Source organism: Oncorhynchus tshawytscha, linkage group LG04 (assembly GCF_018296145.1).
Source record: "Oncorhynchus tshawytscha isolate Ot180627B linkage group LG04, Otsh_v2.0, whole genome shotgun sequence".
Classification (NCBI taxonomy): Eukaryota; Metazoa; Chordata; class Actinopteri; order Salmoniformes; family Salmonidae; genus Oncorhynchus; species Oncorhynchus tshawytscha.
The window spans coordinates 51,777,003-51,792,836 of record NC_056432.1 but is presented as its reverse complement, the minus strand read 5'-3'; the positions used below and the strand labels follow the sequence as shown (position 1 = coordinate 51,792,836).

The 15,834-nt window shown below is 40.7% G+C and overlaps 1 protein-coding gene across 3 annotated transcripts in view; it reads right to left on the bottom strand.

Annotated features, from left to right (window-relative positions):
- LOC112248969 (LARGE xylosyl- and glucuronyltransferase 2-like) overlaps window positions 1–15,834 on the bottom strand; it is a 188,344-nt gene that overhangs the window by 76,755 nt on the left and 95,755 nt on the right. For all 3 annotated transcript variants that reach the window (XM_042320854.1, XM_042320855.1, XM_042320852.1), the window contains one exon: window positions 1,836–1,902. The gene's annotated coding sequence lies outside the window, so the exon portion shown is untranslated. The remainder of the gene's footprint in view (window positions 1–1,835; window positions 1,903–15,834) is intronic.

Genomic DNA, 15,834 nt, shown 5'->3' with positions numbered 1-15,834 from the left:
AGGGACCATAGAATTTTATTCAGAGTTTTATTGGAGAATTGTATTTAATTTGAGCAAATCCGTAACTTGGGCAACTTCTTCCCGACAATCTCTGCGTGTTACCTAGCAATAACAAAAATACTTAGGATTTGTCAGATTGAATGTGTCCTTCACTATGCAAATAAGTGTCTAAAACACGTTTTACATCCATGGTCTCCCATTTTCCACCTGTAGAAGATGACGCGGTAGCTTACTCAGAAAACGGGAGATTGTGCATAAAAACGTGTTTTTTCATGTTTATTAGATAGCGAAACACAAATTCAAGCACAATTATTGTTCCTAGAGATATTGGACATGCCTCTGTTGACTGGAAATGTTATTTTGGTGATACCGAATAGTTTAGATTTGGTTGATCAAGGACACCAGGATACGGAAGTTTCAACAATGAGCCATCTGTCTGTAAACAATGGCTCGTTGTAGGACGAAGCAATGACTGACCCAGCCACTTGATGTAAAACGAAAGAGAAGCTAAGCAGCTAGTGCAACACTGAATGACATGTTCCCCAATGACCTAGCTAGCTAGTTAGCTAGCTACAGTAGTAACATCATTATCACAATTAACACGTTTTAATGAAGCAGCAACTGCCTGTTCTGCGCCAAGTCATTTCAGTATCGAGACAGCTCAGCTGCTGCTGCTGAACGTAAGAGGTGCCCTAGACACGTGGGGGGGGTAGGTGTTGTGGGAGGTGATTGGTTGGCAGATTAAGCCATTGAGTAACGCGCCTTGTATCCTTGCCTTAGTGGGGTCATCAACAACCTTGACGTTCCGGTTTTCAGGGGAAATGGAAGAGAGCGCCTCGGTCGTGACTTCCGCTTTCGGGAGTCAACAAGGCGACACTCCGTCTTAACTCCTCTTCCACATTTAGTGGATTGGTTGAACAGTGCAGAGGAGAACCGCCCCTAGGGTTCTCGTCAAGACCAGAATGTGGGGGATCTAGTTTCAGGCGTTTCTTTTATGCCTGCTACGTTAGGTTGTATCCTAACGAATGCAAAGTTTGATGCTGTGCTCCAATAGACCTTCTGCACATTTGGGCGAAGTGTCTGGGAATGAGATTACTGTAGCGCTGATGTGTACACACAAACACACACACGCACGCACACACACACACACACACACACAAAAACACACACACACACACACACAAACACACACACACACACACACACACACACACACACACACACACACACACACACACACACACACACACACACACACACACACACACACACACACACACACACACACACACACACACACACACAACTAAGCTTTTTATTCGAGTGTGCTAGCAAGGAGAAGAAAATATACGGAGCTCAATAATGAGATTGATCATACAGTAAGTGTGGAATGAAACGGCAAGCATTAAAATAAACCATCAATCAGCTTAACCGAACATGTTTATGGGTAATGATTTTTAGAATGATTGATTTCAGACTAGTTCAATGGAACGGTCAATAAAGTTCAAATAGATTGTAACTAAAAGAGTAATTTCATACTTGACTGAACACACCGGGAGCAAACACACGTGGAAGGCACACACGTGAGTCCACACACGGCACACACACACACACACCTGAGGGAATCAAAAAGGAGGCAGCCGGTCATTCAAAAAAACTAAACGGTAGCACAAAGTGGTTTTCAGGAGTGTCTCTCCCCTCCTCCTTCTCCCTATCTCTCTGAACCAAATATGACCATGTGCCCAATCACACACTCACTACTTATTTGTAGTAAGCTGTGTATGTTCTTTAGACCTGTTGAAAAGCAGAGTGATGTATTAGCATCCCAGTCTTACCTTTATGCTTCTGCCTCTGTGCTACTCAGTAGACCCCTTACACACCCAACGTAGCTTCAGCTCCAGCCTGTAAAAACATACACGCATGAATCAGGATCTAGTATTTACTCACTCACAAACACAGAGCACATAATAACGCATCAGTACCAGTCACAATTTTGGACACACCTACTCATTCAAGGGTTTGTCTTTCTTTTTTGAAATGTTCTACATTGTAGAATAATAGTGAAGACATCAAAACTATGAAATAACATATATAGAATCATGTAGTAACCAAAAAAACAAAACAAAAATCTAAATATATTTTAGATTTTTCAAAGTAATCACTCTTTGCCTTGATGACAGCTTTGCACACTCTTGACATCCTCTCAATCAGCTTCACCTGGAATGCTTTTGATAGTCCAACTAAGCGCAAACCAGATAGGATGGCGTATCACTGCAGAATGCTGTGGTAGCCATGCTGGTTAAGTGTGCCTTGAATTCTAAATAGATCACTGACAGTGTCATCAACAAAGCACCATCACACCCCCTCCTCCATGCTTCACGGTGGGAACCACATATGCGGAGATGATCAGTTCATCTACTCTGCGTCTCACAAAGACACGGCGGTTGGAACCAAAAATCTCACACTTGGACTCATCAGACCAAAGGACAGATTTCCACCAGTCTAATGTCCATTGCTCGTGTTTCTTGCCCCAAGCAAGTCTCTTCTTATTATTGGTGTCCTTTAGTAGTGGTTTCTTTGCAGCAATTCGATTGCCATGAAGGCCTGATTAACGCAGTGTTCTTTGAACAGTTGATGTTGAGATGGGTCTGTTACTTGAACTCTGAAGCATTTATTTGGGCTGCAATTCCTGAGGCTGGTAACTATAATGAACTTATCCTCTGCCGCAGAGGTAACTCTGGGTCTACTTTTCCTGTGGTGGTCCTCATGAGCGCCAGTTTCATTATAGTGCTTGATGGTTTTTGACTGCAATTGAAGACACTTTCTAAGTTATTGACATTTTCTGGATTGACTGACCTTCGTGTCTTAACATAATAATGATGGACTTTCATTTCTCTTTGCTTATTTGAGCTGTTCTTGCCATAATATGGACTTGGTCTTTTACCAAATAGGGCTTTCATCTGTATACCCCCCCACCCCTGTCATCAGGGCAAAGGGTGGGTACTTTGAAGAATCTCAAATATAAAATATATTTTGATTTGTTTAACACTTTTTTGGTTACTACATAATTCCATATGTGTTATTTCATAATTGTGATGTCTTCAATGTTAAGAAAAACCCTGGAATGAGTTGGTGTGTCCAAACTTTTGACTGGTACTGTACGTGTCCAAACAAGCTCCCTGAGGAAAAGATCAAAAATAATCCCAACACCAATCCCAGTTTGTGAATAAACAGCTGATTCACATAACCCCGAACATAAATGTACGACAACAACCTCAAAACCCTAACCCACCAATGACCCAGAGCACTGACTTTGTGTGTATGTCTTGAAACCCACTGTGCAGTACTTCAGTGTTCTCAGAGACATACTGTACTGTTCTCCCCCGTAGAATACTTCATCCGTCTCTTTGACAGGAAACCTTAGAACGGGAAACCTTTTGTTCCACCTCTGCAACCCCCAATTACCTTAATCGTCTTACTCCAGTAATCCCAGCAGGGGAGCCTTTTTGATGTGACACGCTTGAACAAACATCAAAGTTGGCGTCTTGATGATGTGGGCACTGTGGGCTGGGCTGTATGTACCTGTGTATGCCCATCAGAGCAGGACTAGTGGATTATTCTGGGATAGGAGGAGAGAGGGCCTAGTATAGGCATTGGATGTAATGGATGGATGTGATGGGCAGACGAATCTGTGAGCAAATATGAGCAGATTCAATGGAGGTGAAGTGTGGGAGAGAGTGTGTGTGTGTTTACTATATGTATGTGTGCATACAACTTTAACAGCCTGGATGGGCTTCCAGCATCAGGGAGGGAGGGTTGGATGAGGACGTTCATTCTCCTCTTTGTGCTAAGGCTTGCACTGACATGAAACTCAGTCATAACTACGCTACATAACGACAGCAGCTTCACCAGAACACAACAAAGCACTCAAGGACAAGACTCCTACTTTGATTCCAACAACACACACACACACACGACCATCTGAACTTTCCACTCATTTTCCCCTTCACTCCTGTAATTCAAGGCCTTTCACAAAGGTCAGTGTCTCAGTGTGTGTGTGTGTGTGTGTGTGTGTGTGTGTGTGTGTGTGTGTGTATATACATACGTCTGTGTGTAAAAACATGTCATTCATCTTATTTTTGTATATGTTGGCAAATGTTTTATAAGAAAAATAAGGCCCTTGCACCTGAGAATTCACGTTTGATATGATAACTCCTTCCTAAGGGTTGTTTCCAAGCCCTTGGCTTCGCCTTGGGCCTAAGAACAGCCTTAGTCGGGAGTTATCACACGATAATCCCTGGGTACTCATGCCTTATTGCTTAATTGTGTTGATATTACATAATCACTTTTTGTATTACCAGATGCCTGTCAGAACAAATTGCCTAATTTCATTCTTCAAAGGACTTCTTTGATCTTTAGTATCTGAATGACCAATCGCTTTCCAAGCATAAAGTAATTTTTAATGCTGCCTGATATAACTCTTTGCCAGAGGAATGTGCAGCATCAGGTGTCTTTTCGGTATGAAAGGAGTTCGACGACTCTTGGAAATACTGAAATGAATTAGATAGTGCTAACCTGTCCTATTTATGTGGGATTTAAGCCTGCAGATTTCTTCTAATGCTTGTAATACTGAACATAAATATAAAAACAATATGTAAAGTGTTGGTCCCATGTTTCATTAGCTGAAATAAATAATTCCCCAAAATGCGCACAAAAAGCTTATTTCGATCATATTTTGTGCACAAATGTATATTTCTCCCTGTCAGTGTGCATTTCTCATTTGCCAAGATAATCCATCCACCTGACAGGTGTGGTATATCAAGAAGCTGATTAAACAGCATAATCATTACACAGGTTCACCTTGTGCTAGGGACAATAAAAGGCCAATTTAAAATGTGCAGTTTTGTCGCACAACACAATGCCACAGATGTCTCATGTTTTGAGAGAGCAGTGCAATTGGCATGCTGACTGCAGGAATGTCCACCAGAACTGTTCCTAAAGAATGTAATATTAATTTCTCTACCATAAGCTGCCTCCAACATTGTTTTAGAGAATTTGGCAGTACGTCCAACAGGCCTCACAACCGCAGACCACGTTTAACCACGCCAGCACAGGACCTCCACATCCGGCTTCTTCACCTGTGGGATCATCTGAGGAGAGGTGGTGGGGGATGGGAGGTATATTTCTCTCTGTAATAAAGCCTTTTTGTGGGGAAAAACTCATTCTGATTGGCTGGGCCTGGCTCCCCAGTGGGTGGGCCTGGCTGCCAAGTGGCTGGGCCTATGGGCCAAAACATTGCTGCCCCCCTGCACAGTCATGTGAAATCCATAGATTAGGGCATAATTAATATATTTCAATTGACTGATTTCGTTATATTAACTGTAATCTTTGAAATTGTTGCATGTTGTGTTTATATTTTTGTTCAGTATAGCATGCAGTATTTATTCAACAGATGGTGTGGAATATGGACTCATATTGACCTAAGTGAAAGTTTAAGATGTGAACTGACCCTTTAAAGTGATCAAATGCAAAGGGTACTTACAGAATACTGACATATATGACTGACTTGGGTTTCAACCACAAGACTGTGTTAGCCCACTGTGTTAGCCCACTGTGTTAGCCCACTGTGTTAGACCACTGTGTTAGCCCACTGTGTTAGCCCACAACCTTGTGTCCTCTGCTGAGTGTATGTGAGGGTGATTTCCCTCTCGGCCTATTTGAGATTCATAACTTTGGAATTGCCGTATAAAGATCAGAGCAAGCACAGAATTGTCTAGAAGATTTCCCTTCACTGAAACTAAGGGGCCTAGACCGAACCATGTAAAACAGCCCCAGACCATTATTCCTCCTCCACCAAACTTTACAGTTGGCACTATGCATTGGGGCAGGTAGGGTTCTTCTGGCATCAGCTAAACCCAGATTCGTCTGTCGGACTGCCAGATGGTAAAGCGTGATTCATCACTCTAGAGAATGTGTTTCCACTACTCCAGAGAATGTGTTTCCACTGCTCCAGAGTCCAATGCTTTACACCACTACAGCCGACGCTTGGCATTGCGCATGGTGTGCGGCTGCTTGGCCATGGAAACCCATTTCATTTTGCTCCTAACGATCAGTTCTTGTGCTGACGTTGCTTCCAGAGGCAGTTTGGAACTCGGTAGTGAGTGTTGCAACTGAGGACAGATGATTTCTATGCACTATAGCACTCGACGATCCCATTCTGGGAGCTTGTGTGGCATATCATTTTGCATCTGAGCCGTTGTTGCTTCTAGACGTTTCCACTTCACAATAACAGCACTTACAGTTGACCGGGGCAGATCTAGCTGGCAAGAAATTTGACAAACTGACTTGTTGGAAAGGTGGCATCCTATAATGGTGCCATGTTGAAAGTAACTGAGCACTTCAGTAAGGTCATTCTACTGCCAATGTTTGTCTATGGAGATTGCATGGCTGTGTGCTTGATTGTATACATCTGTCAGCAACGGGTGTGGCTGAAGGGGTGTTAACATACTTTTGTATATATAGTGTAAGTATAGTACCCTGAGGGTGGTGTCAGTAGACCAGCGTCGGGGACCCTGCAAAGGCCCCTTCCCAGAAACTGCAGGTGCTGGTCGCTGAAGGCATTAAAAATGCAGCATGTGCATTCACTTTGTAATGGCTACAGTGGAAGGAAACGGGGAGCCAATCGTGTGGCACCAGGGGGGTGTGGACGGAGCTGTTACTCATAATTTGAAAGCAGGCCACTCCCTGGTGAAGTTTGAAGGGCGCAAGAGAGGATGTGTGGCGTGCATCCAGAGTGGACGCAGGGCAAAGACTGGGAAATGTTGAAACTTCCTTTGGATGCTCTGTGTGTTCTGTGCAACTTTGCAGGATGGGGCTGTGCTTCCAGAAGTACCATGACAGTGCGAAATATACATTTGTCCTATTGGGTAATTGTGTACTTTTTAAAATTGTGTTTTGTATTTTCTCTTTTCACCGAATTGCTGTCAAAGTAGGCAGCTCAAACCTGGTCTGTACTAAATCTTGCTGAGACAGGTTATCTACATTTTGAAAGTCTATGAATAGTTGCTTGCATTTTTACATAAGTAAGATTCATTGTCATTCAAATAGCCTTCTTTGTGTGGGTTTTGAAATACTTCCTGAATATTGTCCTCTGGTCACATTTGGGAAAATATACTATACATTTTCAGTGAATTATTTAGTAAAATTTGCAGTGCCTTCAGAAAGTATTCATACACCTTGATTTATTCCACATTTCGTTGTGTTACAGCCTGAATTCATAATGAAATAAATCTGTTTTTTTCTCTTACCCATCTACAGTCGTGGCCAAAAGTTGAGAATGACACAAATATTCATTTCCACAAAGTTTGCTGCTTCAGTGCAAGGGGTGCGTACTGGCGGCAGAGAAGTCAGACGCAGTTTCCAACGGCGCAGTTTAATAATAAAAACCCACCAGAAAACAGAACAATCAATAAATGGGTACATAACCCGACGCACACCAGACATAACGTGCACAAGCACTTACAATAAACAATACCGGACAAGGACATCCGGGGGACAGAGGGTTAAATACACAATATGGAATTGATGGAATTGAAACCAGGTGTGTGGGAAGACAAGACCAAATAAATGGAAAATGAAAGGTGGATCGGCGATGGCTAGAAGACCGGTGACGTCGACCGCCGAATGTTGCCCGAACAAGGAGAAGGACCAACTTCGGAGGAAGTCGTGACATTCAGTGTCTGTAGATATTTTTGTCAGATGTTACTATGGAATACTGAAGTATCATTACAAGCATTTCATAAGTGTCAAAGGCTTTTATTGACAATTACATGAAGTTGATAAAAAGAGTCCATATTTGCAGTGTTGACCCTTCTTTTTCAAGACCTCTGCAATCCACCCTGGCATGCTGTCAATTAACTTCTGGGCCACATCCTGACTGATGGCAGCCCATTCTTGCAGAATCAATGCTTGGAGTTTGTCAGAAATTGTGGGTTTTTGTTTGTCCACCCGCCTCTTGAGGATTGACCACAAGTTCTCAATGAGATTAAGGTCTGGGGAGTTTCCTGGCCATGGCTTCAGGGCGCCCTGAAGCCTTCTTCACAACAATTGAACCGCTCTCCTTGAAGTTCTTGATGTTCCGACAAATGGTTGATTTAGGTACAATCTTACTGGCAGCAATATCCTTGCCTGTGAAGCCCTTTTTGTGCAAAGCAATGATGACGGCATGTGTTTCCTTGCATGTAACCATGATTGACAGAGGAAGAACAATGATTCCAAGCACCACCCTCCTTTTGAAGCTTCCAGTCTGTTATTCAAACTCAATCAGCATGACAGAGTGATCTCCAGCCTTGTCCTCGTCAACACTCACACCTGTGTTAACGAGAGAATCACTGACATGATGTCAGCTGGTCCTTTTGTGGCAGGGCTGAAATGCAGTGGAAATATTTGGGGGGGATTCAGCTCATTTGCATGGCAAAGAGGAACTTTGCAATTAATTGCAATTTATCTGATCACTCTTCATACCATTCTGGAGTATATGCAAATTGCCATCATACAAACTGAGACTATGAAAATTACTATTTGTGTCATTTTCAAAACTTTGGCCACGACTGTACACAAAATACCCCATCATGACAAAGTGAAAACATGTTTTAGGAATGTTTGCAAATTTATTGAAAATTAAATACAGAAATATCTCATTTAGATAAGTATTCACACCCCTGAGTATTGTATTGTATTTATTATGGATCCCCATTAGCTACTTCCAAGGCAACAGCTATTCTCCCTGGGTCCAGCAAAATTAAGGCAGTTATACAATTTTAAACACATAACATATTTCAAAACACATTATGTGTGTGCCTTCAGGCCACTACTACTATACTACATATCTACAACACAAAATCCATGCGCACGTGTGTGTATAGTGCGTATGTTATCGTGTCTGTGTATGCATGTGTCTGTGTCTGTGTTTGTGTCTCTTCACAGTCCCCGCTGTTCCACAAGTTGTGTTTTTATCTGTTTTTTAAATCTGATTCTACTGCTTGCATCAGTTATTTGATGTGGAATAGAGGTCCATGTAGTCATGGCTCTATGTAGTACTGTCCATAATCTGTTCTGGACTTGGGGAATATGAAGTGCCCTCTGGTGGCATGTCTTGTGGGCTATGCATTGGTGTCCAAGCTTTGTGCCAGTAGTTTAAAACAGACAGCTCGGTACATTCAACAAGTCAATACCTCTCACAAATACAAGTAGTGATTAAGTCAATCTGTCCTCCACTTTGAGCCAGGAGAAATTGACATGCATAATAATGTTAGCTCTCTGTGTACATCCATGGGCCAGCCATGCTGCCTTGTTCTGAGCCAATTGCAACATTCCAAAGTCCCTCTTTGTGGCACCTGACCACACGACTGAACAGTAGTCCAGGTGCGACAAAACTAGGACCTGTAGGACCTGCCTTGTTGATGGTGTTGTTAAGAAGGCAGAGCAGTGCTTTATTATGGACAGACTTCTCCCCATCTTAGCTACTGTTGTATCAATATGTTTTGACCATGACAATTTACAATCCAGGGTTACTCCAAGCAGTTTAGTCATCTCAACATGCTGAATTTCCACATTATTCATCACAATATTTAGTTGAGGTTTAGGGTTTAGTGAATGTTTTGTCCCGAATACACTGCTTTTAGTTTTAGAAATATTTAGAACTAACTTATTCCTTGCCACCCATTCTAAAACTAACTGCAGCTCTTTGTTAAGTGTTGCAGTCATTTCAGTCTCTGTAGTAGCTGACGTGTATGGTGTTAAGTCATTCACATACATAGACACTCTGGCTTTACTCAAAGCCAGTGATATGTCGTTAGTAAAGGGGCCTAGACAGCTGTCCTGGGGAATTCCTGATTCTACCTGGATTATGTTGGAGAGGCTTCCATTAAAGAACACCCTCTGTGTTCTGCTAGACAGGTAACTCTTTATCCACAATACAGCGGGGAGTGTAAAGCCATAACACATACGTTTTTCCAGCAGCAGACTATGATTGATAATGTCAAAAGCTGCACTAATGTCTAACAAAACAGCCCCCACAATCTTTAAATCATCAATTTCTCTCAGCCAATCATTAGTCATTTGTGCTTGTTGAATGTCCTTCCCTATATGCGTGTTGAAGTTCTGTTATCAATTTGTTTACTGTAAAATAGCATTGTATCTGGTGAAACACACTTTTTTTCCAAACGTTTTCTAAGGGTTGGCAACAGGCTTCTACTGCCAAGCCATAAGACTCATGAACAGCTAATCAAATGGCTACTCAGACTATTTGCATTGCCCCCCTCCCAACCCCCACCCCCCACTGCTGCCACTCTCTGCTATTATCTATTCATAATCTAGAGGCAAAAGAAACGCACACCTGTTTAGTCGAGGTGCTGGGTAGCGGGGTGGAACACTTAAAAAATAAAGGATGCAAAAATATTTATGTCCAACGTTTCGACAGACAAGCTGTCTTCATCAGGGTATAATGACAAACACTGCAGGATGACTCATTTATGTAGTGTCAAAAGACACACAGGTGTCTGTATTCATGGCCGGGTGTGGCCTGATATCATTGGTTCATTCTCATATATTAAAATAGCATACAAAAAACATAAATGGATAGCGTACAATCATATTTTTCCATCTGAGCTCCTAGAGTGTGCGACGCTCCTTTATGTTGTAATTATCTATGCATAGCCACTTTAATAACTCTACCTACATGTACATAAATACCTCAATTACCTCGACACCGGTGCCCCCTGCACATTGACATTTGACTCTGTACCGGCAACCCCTGTATATTGTTATTTACTGCTGCTCTTTAATGATTTGTTATTCTTATCTCTTACATTTTGGGGGATTTTCTTAAAACTGTGTTGATAGTTAAGGGCTTGTAAGTAAGCATTTCACTGTAAGGTTGCATTCAGCGCATGTGACAAATACAATTTGATTTGATTTGAGGCTGACTCCTCTGATATTTGAGCCACTAAAGGGGGCTTTACTATTCTTAGGTAGCGGAATGACTTTTGCTTCCCTCCAGGTCTGAGGGCACACACTTTCTAGTAGGGTTCAACTGAAAATATGGCAATATTGTCCACTATTATTTTCAGTAATTTTCAATCGAAGTTGTCAGACTCGGGTGGCATGTCACTGTTGAAAGACAAAGATCATTTTTTTCACCTCTTCCACACTTACTTTATGAAATTCAAAATGATAAAGCTTCTCTTTCATGATTTGGTCAGTTATACTTGGCTGTGTAGTGTTAGCATTTGATGCTGCAATGTCATGCCTAAGTTTGCTAATGAAAAAAAAACATGAAAGTAGTTGGCAATATTAGTGGGTTTTGTGATTAATGAGCCATCTGATTCAATGAATGAAGGAGCTGAGTTTGCCCTTTTGCCTAAAGTTGAATTTAAGGTGCTCCAAAACATTTGACTATCATTCTTTGTCCATCACCTTTGTTTCATAGTTTATTTCACATTTTATTCAGTTTAGTCATTTGATTTCTCAATTTGCAATACTTTTGCCAATCAGTTGTGTTTGCCATACCTTTAGCCTCATCGCTCTTAACCATACCATTTTTCAAATCCTCATCAATCCAAGGTGATTTAACCGTTTTGCCAGTCATTTTCTTAATGGGTGCATGCTAATTAGTAACAGGAATAAGAATGTTCATAAAAGCGTCAAGTACAGCGTCTGGCTGCGCCTCATTACACACCACAGACCAGCTAATACTTTTTACATCATCAACATAAGAATCACTACAAAACATATTGTATGACCTCTTATACACTATATTAGGCCCAGCCTTTGGAACTTTGGTTTTCCTAGATATGTCTACTACATTGTGATCACTACATCCGATGGATTTGGATACTGCTTTAAAGCAAATTTCTTCAGCATTAGTAAAGATGTGATCAATACATGTTCATGATTTCATTCCTGTGCTGTTTGTATATACCCTGCTAGGTTGACTGATAACATGAACCAGGTTGCAGCCTCCGGTTACAGTATGAAGCTTTTCTTGGATGGGAAGCTTGATGAAAGCCAGTCAATATTGAAATCACCCAGAATATATACATCTCTGTTTATATCACATACATGATCAAGCATTTCACACATATTATCTAGATACTGACTGTTAGTACTTGGTCTATAGTAGTTTCCCACAAAAATGGGCTTTAGGTGAGGCAGATGAATCTGTAGCCATATTACTTCAACAGTATTTATCATGAGACCCTCTCTAAGCTTTACAGGAATGTGGTTCTGAATATAGACCGCCATTGGAATTCTTGTATTTTCTGTAGATGTTATAACCATGCATTTATACCACTGTATCATCAAAGGTATCATCGAAGTGAGTTTCAGAGATTGTCAGAATATGAATGTCATCTGTTACTAGCAAGTTATTGACTTAATGAACCTTGTTTCTTAGGCTACATATGTTAACATGGGCTATTTTTAGCACTTTTCTGGGATGCTTGATTGTTTTCGTTGCTTTACTGGGAAGCATAGCAGAAGTAGACATGCTAATGCGATTTATGTTAGTGCAGGGTGAGCTGGACTTCCTACTATGGCCCACTGCCTCAGTGCTAACAGCTCATAGGCACTTGATTACTGCATAAAATAGCTGTGGGATCAGCAGAGGCATTCAGAGCAGTTAGAAGGACATACATTAGGTTACTTACATTGTGTTTTCCAATGCCCCTGGGATAACGTACATTTGCTGAAGCATTATGACAACTCAGCAACACAATGATAGGGATTAACTGAGCTGGGCTTGGGTCATTGATAAGTCATTGTCTCAACGCAGCCTTATAACGCTGTGAAAGGGTCCAGGAACCCAAATGATTTGGGTGGATCCCATCCCTCTTATAAAACAAGCTTTGTTTCCAGAAGGTATCAAAATTGTCACTAAATGTTACTCCCACATAATGTAATTGAATCCCGCATGAACTATGAAAGACTACATTTTCTGATGCTGGTTTGAAATGTTTGGGAGCAGCTTATCGATGTATCATTTGAATAATTTGTATGTTTGAATAATTTGTATGTTTTGAGATAATGGATAAAGTGTTCCACTCTGAAATTGTATAACAGTGTGAAATGTTTGAGAATCATAAGAAGATAAATCTGAGGATGTGTGTAGATCTGTTAGAGTCATAATACCAGGGCATTATGTTCTTTAGTAGGGATGTAGGCAGAGTGAAGTTGTAAAACAGATTATAGAAAAACATTCGAAACCAAGAGGGCCCCAACGGGGGAGGGGAAGTGAAAGCCTTGAAGAATGTGACAAGATTGATGGTTCTTTCTCTATAATGTGAAAAAAATACTGGCTGTTTGAGTTGTTTGAGTAGCCGAAAGATCGGAATGTGAGTGTATTATAAAAGGACTGGGTACTTTAGAGCTCTCGTGAATAAACTGTACGAACCTTTTGCAAAATCTGAGACTTTGCCCGATTATTATTGAACCCAGGGTCTTACAAACCTCTGGAAATTGGTCAAAGATTAAAGGATTGTTGAATTATCATTACTGGGATTGAAAATTCTCATGACAAAGGTGCAGGTTGATCAGGCACCAGTGCAGTGAAGCTATTCCTTATGTCAATCTGCTCCGAACCTTTCGCAGTCACTTCCGTCTGCTTAGCAGCATGCCGCTGCCTTCAACTTCCACGACTTGTGACATGGAACCAGTGCTGATTGGAACAGTCTTTTCGCTGTTCTCCGTCTACTTCATTGCAAGATGGAGGAGGAGAAGCAGATGGAGGCAATACTTTGTAGAAGCATTGTGCTGCCATCCTGTTAGAAGGTAACAGATTATTTTATTACAATGGTTAAATTGGATTTTCATTGTGTTCAATGGTGTTATTTGCCCCCTAGTGGCGCTTTCTGGTACTTAGAAAGAAGACGCTAACAGGAAGTACAGAATTTGTTTTGCACGCATAGAAGCAGCTACAAACAACGCTACGGTGCAGGTCTTTCAATGTAGTTATTTCTTGTCACGTTTCAGCTTTGGAAACATATTTGTTTGTAAGTTCGATTCAAGCATTTAGCTAATGATGATAATCTTGTTATTGATAGAGTTGCTTACATATCAATATTGGTTGCATTTACTCACAAATTGCAATGCCTTTAAATGTATGTCGTTAGCTGTATTACTTTGCTCATGCGTCATGCAAACGAATTGTAAAATATACAATACTGTAGTTTTGTTACTGTTCCTAGTGTAATATGCTTTGTTATTCTACATAAATGGTTGTACATTATTAGAGTAATGAAAGGAGCCAATTACCATATGAGTAACAATTAGCTATATGGTTTGGCATCATGCCAGATGCTTGGTACCTTAGCACGTGCTTTGTATTTATGCAACTTCGAATGTTTAATGTACAGCTACAGTATGTCGGTGTGAATTGAATACTAAAGTATATTCTTTTCTGTATTTTGCAGTTTCACAACATAAACGTTTTCAATATATTCATTCAAGAAAAGTCACGCCTTGGGAGTTTTATTGAAGACTTAGTTGTTAGCTATCTGTCTAGTTTTGCATGGGAACGCAACTCAAGGGCAGAATAAGCATCTTTGGCAATGAGTCTTTCTGGGTAAGTCGCTTTCCACACCTGGATTGTGCAACATTTGCTAATTATTCTTTTCTAAATTCTTCAAGCTTGGTCAAATTGCTTTTTCAATCATTGCTAGACAACCATTTTCAGGTCTTGCCATAGATTTTCAAGTAAATTTAAGTCAAAACTGCAACGTAGCCACTCAGGAACTTGTCTCATTGTCTTCTTGTTAAGTAATTCCAGTGTAAAATTGGCCTTGTGTTTTAGGTTGCCCTTCTGAAAGGTGAATTGATCCCAGTGTCTGGTGGAAAGCAGGCTGATACAGGTTTTCCTCTCGGATTTTGCCTGTGCTTAGCTTCATTACAATTATTTTTCTAACCTGAAAAACTCCCCAGTCCTTACTGATTACAAGCATACTCATAACATGATGCAGCCACCACTATGCTTGAAAATATGGAAAGTGGAGCTCAATAATGTGTTGTAATGGATTTGCCCCAAACATAACACTTTGTATTTAGGACAAAAAGTGAATTGCTTTGCCACATTTTTTTGCAGTATTACTTTAGTGCCTTGTTGCAAACAGGATGCATGTTTTGGAATAGTTTTATTCTGTACAAGCTTCCTTCTTTTCACTCTGTCAATTAAGGTTAAACTCTAACAGTTTTAAAGTCACCATGGCCTCATGGTGAAATCCCTGAGCAGTTTCCTTCAACTGAGTTAGGAAGGATGCCTATATCTTTGTGGTGACTGGGTGTATTGATACACCATTAAAAGTGTAATTAATAACTTTACCATGCTCAAAGGGATATTCAATGTCTGCTTTTTTTTTAACCCATCTACCAGTAAGTGCCCTTCTTTGCAAAGCATTAGAACACCTCCCTGTAATTTGTGGTTAAATCTGTGTTTGAAATGTACTGCTCAACTGAGGGACCACACTTTTGAATGTGTAGGATACAGAGAGGAGGTAGTCATTCAAAAATCATGTTGAACACTATTATTGCACACAGAGTGAGTGCATGCAATTCTTTATGTGACTTGTGAAGCACATGTTTACTCCTGAACTTATTTAGGCTTGCAATAACAAAGGAGTTGAAAACGTATTTACTCAAGACATTGCAAATGTACATTTTTTATTAATTTGTAAACATTTGGAAAAACATAATTCCACTTAGAAAGTAAGGGGTATTGTGTGTACGCCAGTGACAGAAAGTCTCAATCAAATCCATTTTAAATTCAAGCTGTAACACAACAAC